The sequence below is a fragment of the Vidua macroura genome, chromosome 5 (genome assembly GCF_024509145.1).
Source record: "Vidua macroura isolate BioBank_ID:100142 chromosome 5, ASM2450914v1, whole genome shotgun sequence".
NCBI classification, from domain to species: domain Eukaryota; kingdom Metazoa; phylum Chordata; class Aves; order Passeriformes; family Viduidae; genus Vidua; species Vidua macroura.
The window spans coordinates 29,586,880-29,592,422 of record NC_071575.1 but is presented as its reverse complement, the minus strand read 5'-3'; the positions used below and the strand labels follow the sequence as shown (position 1 = coordinate 29,592,422).

At 46.1% G+C, this 5,543-nt stretch overlaps 1 pseudogene; it reads right to left on the bottom strand.

Moving 5' to 3' along the window:
* Positions 1–206: 206 nt before the first annotated feature.
* LOC128807843 (splicing factor Cactin-like) lies at positions 207–4,037 on the bottom strand (annotated as a pseudogene).
* Between the last annotated feature and the right edge of the window lie 1,506 nt (positions 4,038–5,543).

The following is a 5,543-nucleotide window of genomic DNA, read 5'->3' as shown; positions in this document are numbered from 1 at the left end:
TCTATGAAGGAGTATGCCACTGGAATTGGACCACAATATGAACTCTTTTTAGCCCAGACTTGTGAGACCTTTTGGGGATAGCGATGAGGGGAAGAAATTGCAATGATCTAAGCCGTTGCTTTAACCTATCCCACAGATGAGCACTAGGGATGTCTGGTCAAGATATAGGAAAGAGCTTTCAAACACACTTTGTCACAGGTATTTTTAATGTCTCTTTGAAAACTTGTGCTGGATTTTAGCAAGGGTTGCTTCCTGCTGTCAATTTTGTTTCAGCCACAATTTGAAATGCTAAAATACTGTTAAAGAGATTTCTAAGCACTATTTCTAATTCAACCAGAGTTAGGAAATTCTGCTTGTCTGCTTGGGTGTTCCTGAAACTTCTAGCCCCAAACTGCAGATGCAAGAAGTCAGCATGAGATGAATTATTTTACAATTCGTAGTACATCAGTCTTGGAGGATCCATGAACTCTGAGAGGCCATAAAAGATAATTATCATCATCAGGCTGAAGTGCCCTAAACAGATCTGCATTTCCACTGGAAGAAGTATAAGGATCTACAAAAAAAAAAAAAAAAAAAAAAAAGCCTTGAATGAGTGCCTTAAATAACTCTGCCTACAAGGAACTCATCATGTCTAAAGTTTATCCTCAGTAATTTACATATCGGGACCGGGACAGCAGTTGGACTTATTTTTGGTTTTTGTCATGTACCCCTGAGCTGATTCTCTAATTATGATAGTTCTTCTCTCAGACAGGTGTTAATTTTGCTTTTTTTCCTCTCTGCCTGGGCACTGAGGTTAATTTATTTTTCTCTATAAAACCTGTTTGAAATTAGCCAGTAAGTCCTAAAGCTATTGGAGATGAGAGGGACTCTGTATGTATGTGTGCCCATCCACATGTGTGGATGTGTTAATAAGCTGCTTAAGCTTCACTTCCTTAAACAAAAGTAACAACCTGAGAAAATTGGACTAAGTTTTTTTTTTAATTGAATAGCTGTAGAAACAGACCTTGGATCAGTTAAGCAGCCTACTGTTTTAATCAGAGCTGTCTTATGTCTCTAGGAAAATAACTACATATCTTACAGTTTAGACAAATGACTTTTAACAAAACTTATATAGGGTAATTTATATTAAACAATACTAAAATTTGAAATGAATGAATTTTGACTGAAAAAATAATAAACTTCAATAGAATACCAAACTGATAAAATCTAATTTGAGAGTACTTAGACCTAAATGTAATGAAACTTAAGTGTTGCTAAGATCAGTAAAGTTAACTTATTGATGTTTAATATCTATAAATGTTTCAACTTATTTAGATACTATTAATACAAAAGACACTGAGAATTTGAACAACATATGCTTAAAATAAAAACAGAAATATTTTGCTGAAGGAATTACAAGGAGGGTGTGGTAAAGCCATTGTAACTTTGTGATGTCGATATGGGCATAGATAAGACCTTAAATTTTTAATTATAATAGTAGAAGCTAGCAGCGTTGCAACTGTGTCATGGTGCACACAAACAGCTTTGAATTCCTCCAAAACTGTAAAAAACTGTAAAAATCACCTTTTTTTTTTTTTTCCTTTTTTTTTACAAGATCTCATGGCTAAAACAACCCTTATTTTATTTATACCAGAGTCTCAGGGTCCTTCATGATAAATGCAAGAATGGAGAAAAGCCTCAGGAACATGCCCAGTGCAGGGGCAGGCCTTGGGGCTCTGCATGGAGAGCAGTGTCTGTGCTGTGAGATGAGGCCTCCTGCCCACCCCTGACAGGTGTCCGAGGGCGCTAAGCCCTCACCGGCAGTACCGGTAACGCTTGAAGTGGAACCAGAGCTGGAAGATGCCATTGGTGAACTGGCAGTAGAAGCCGTGGCGGTGGGAAAACTCTCACTCTCTGCTGATGATCTTGAAGGCGATGTCCTTATAGGGTGGCCCAGCATGGAAGTGCAGGATGGCAAAGTCCTTGTTGTCCTGGCAGGCCTCCAGGAAGTACTCAGGCATTGAGTGCTTGTCGATGAGGTTGGGGTAGAAGATGTTGAACTTATAGCCCTGCACGGTCTTGGGTGGGGGGTTGTTGATGTTGTAGTGGGTCTGGTTGTACTTGTTCCACTCAAAGCCTGTGTGCATGCGGTTGAAGAAGCGGGGTTTGCGTGGCCAGTACTTGTCCGCCCACAGATAGGCCTTGCCTGTGAGCAGTATCTCCACGCTGAACTGCACCTCGTCTGTCTCCATGCCCTCCTTGGCCTTACGGAAGGTGTTGTCAGTGCTCTCAGAAGCATCATCTGTCACCTGGAGCTGCTGGTGCAGGAGCAGCAGCTGGTGTGTGTCCTCCTCGGTCTCCAGCACATGGGTGTTGAAGGGCAGCTCATTGAGGCCCAGCAGCCAGGGGCTGTACTTGCCTGCATCATAGTCATCCACGCTCTGCTGGATCAGATCTTCCTCCATCAGCACGGCCTCCCCCTCCACCTCTCCCTTGGCCACTGTGTCCTGCTCTGGCTCTGAGGATGGCCCTGACTCTCCTTGGGATCCAGCCTCAAGACTCTCCTTGGGATCCAGCCTCTTGCTGGGGGAAGCTGGCTCCTGCTTGATGATGGGGAAGAGCAGTTCACTCTCCACAGCCTGCTCCTGCTTCAGCTTGTACAGCTTCTGATGCAGCATGTCCTGGTGCCACTCCTGCCACCTAGCCTGAGCCATATAAGCCTTCAGCTGCTGCAGAAGGCTCTCCCAGTACCCAGTGTCCAGGTTGGGCCCTCCTGCCTGGATTTTGCTCTCAGTGCCCTGGTACAGAGCTTGCAGCTGGTTGTATGTCTTCCCCTTGAACACGGACTGCGCATCTGAGCTGACTGAGGCATTGACACCATCATGACGCTCCCCTGGTCCTCCTTTCCTAGAGGCCTCCAGCTTGCAGAGCTTGGCAATTCCATCCTCTGTGATGATGGTCATGTCCCTCCAGAAGTCCATGTTCTTCCTTTGCTCCAGCTCCATGTACACCTGGATGTCCTCCACCAGGTCCTCCATGTCGGAGATGGTCAAACTATTTAGGAAAGTGTAGGGCTCGTGCATCTCAACAGCCAGGTCATCATCCTCTGTGCTGATGTACTTGGCCAGAAGATCAATGGGTTTTTGCCCTTCTGTCCTGAATCTGGATCTTAGACCGCAGCTTGGCCTGCTGCAAGTGGAAGTTGTCTTCCTGCTCTTCTCAGGTTTTGAAGTGCTCTGCCTCTTTCTCCTGCTGCAGCATCTCCAGCTCCTGCTCCCGCATGGCTTTTTCCTGCTCCAGGCGCAGTTGCTTCACCTTCTGCAGCTACAGACGATTGTCCTCCTGGATTCACTTGATCCCCTCTCCTTCAGGTCCTTCTTGTCCAGATGGCTGATCCCTTTCTTTTCCAGTGCCTTGCTCCAGATGAATGTGCCCAGCAGGTTGTTGTCCCTGAAAGGATTGTCAGTGTTGATATAGCCCATGTATTCCTCACCCCAGCCCATCTTCTCCCATTTCTTTCTCTCCTTGGCCAACCTCTGTGCTCGCTTCTCCTCAGGCATCTCCAGGGTCTTCAGCAGAGCTGCCTGTTTCTTCTTCTCTTCCCTCAGGCTCAGCTGCTGCCCCAGCTCCTCCTGGGGCTGCAGTGCGGTGAGGGAGCTGATGGAGGACACAGAGGACTTGGATCCATCCCTTCTGTGGTGCCACTCCTGGCTCCACACTGCCCTGTCCCACCTGACTGGAGCCGGAGGCTGCAGCTGGAGGAGTGGTCCTGGGACTGTGAGCGCTGTTTCCTCTGGTCCTTACAGTGCTGGTCCTGGCTGCAGCTTTTCTTCTTTTTCCATTTGTCTCTCATCACCTGAGTCTGAGCCAGAGCTTGTCTCCTGGCTTTGGCCCCAACTCAGGCTCTTGCTCTGGCTGTGGTGTTGCCACCTGTGGCTCCCGGACTGCAAGTGCTCCTGATACTGCTCCCTTTCCCTCTCCCTTTCCCGGTCCCTGTCCTGATCCCTTTCCTGCTCCGAGCGGCCACCTCGGGCTGGGTTGTGCAACCTGGAGCCCATTGGCAGTGGCAGCTCCACCCCAGGGCCTCGCCACTCGGGTCCTGCTCCGCTGGCCAGTTCTCGTCTGTGCTTGTTTCGTCCCGTCTCACGGCTGGTCATAGCTGTAGTCTTTTCCTACCTTTGTTGTCCTGGTTTGAAAAGACAGATGTTTGCTAAGGAAAGTAGGAGCTTCTCTTGAAATAGTAAATGTAAACCCTCTCCTTCTGAATTATTATAATTTTGAAATTAAGGGGCTCTTGGGCAAAAATATGGGAGTAGGAATAATAGTTTTTTAGAAAAAAAGATATAGTAATACAAAACAACACTGACAGAGTCAGAATATGACCTGACACCCTGTGGGTCAAGGTGTTGGCAGCAGTCCGACTGGATGGTGGCTGCAGTCCCCCTGGAGTGACAAGTGTGGTTCTATTGAAGCAGTGGTCCTGTAGATGGGTGTAATTTTCCTTTAAAGGTCCAGGGGTGTTGTAGATGGGCCTGGTCTTCCTCTGGGAATCCAGTGGAAAAGACAGCTGCTGGGGTGTTCCAAATGTCAGATGATATCCAGGTAGGAATGCTTGGCTCCTCCCCCTGGGTGGAGCACCTCACAATGGGATGATGCCATTTTATCAGTGACACTCCATGGCCCATGAACAGAAGATATTTTCTGAAGGGCCCTGGGATGGAGGATTGGTTGTGGAAGAGATAAAAACTGTTCCACATGGTCTTAACAGGTGGCTCAATTAACAGAAGATAACTATCTCACTTCTAACAGATCCCAATAGAAGACACACCAAAAGCCACATCCTAAAACATTTGTACATTCCGTTTCTGAGTTTTGTCTCACTGTGGGCTGTGGCTCGCAGCACACCTGTCTGCAACACCAAGACATTCATCCAGTGGTGTTTGGGTGGGGTTTTTTTTACTATGTATTGTCCAGATTTACAGATCTTTGTCCCATCTGTCATGGACAGAGAACTGCCACAACCATTATTGTAAACTCTATTTCAAATTCTCAAACTTACTATTGTATGGAGTAAAATTTTTTGCAAGCAAATGTGTTTTTTTGCCAACAGACCCACAGAACTGGGGTCATTTCAGCAAACTTTTTTCCTTTCATGTATGACTATAGATGATTTTATATAAATGAGTCAAATATGGTTTTTGTCTTTTAAATTACTTATACTTTAATAGTTACTAGCTGGCTAACTTTTTTCTCTCCAAGAGGAATATCAGTGTTTTTCTTTTTCTGGTAATGTGTAGCTGATGGGATTGTAGCTTAATTCCCTGCCTTAGTCATGAAGGGAGATCCCAGGGTGCAAAGCTCTGGCATGGGTAAAATGAATTCCTCACTGGGGATAGTCTGCAAGGCATATGCTCCCAAGTTGGTTAAATGGTCAAATAACTTGCTATTTGATTCAGGGGAAACAGCCTTGGCTCTCTTTGCAGGGGTTCTGATGATGTGCGTCAGTGGGGAAATTTGAGGAGGTAAATGACCACAGTTCATCAGCAGCTCTTCTTTTACATCAT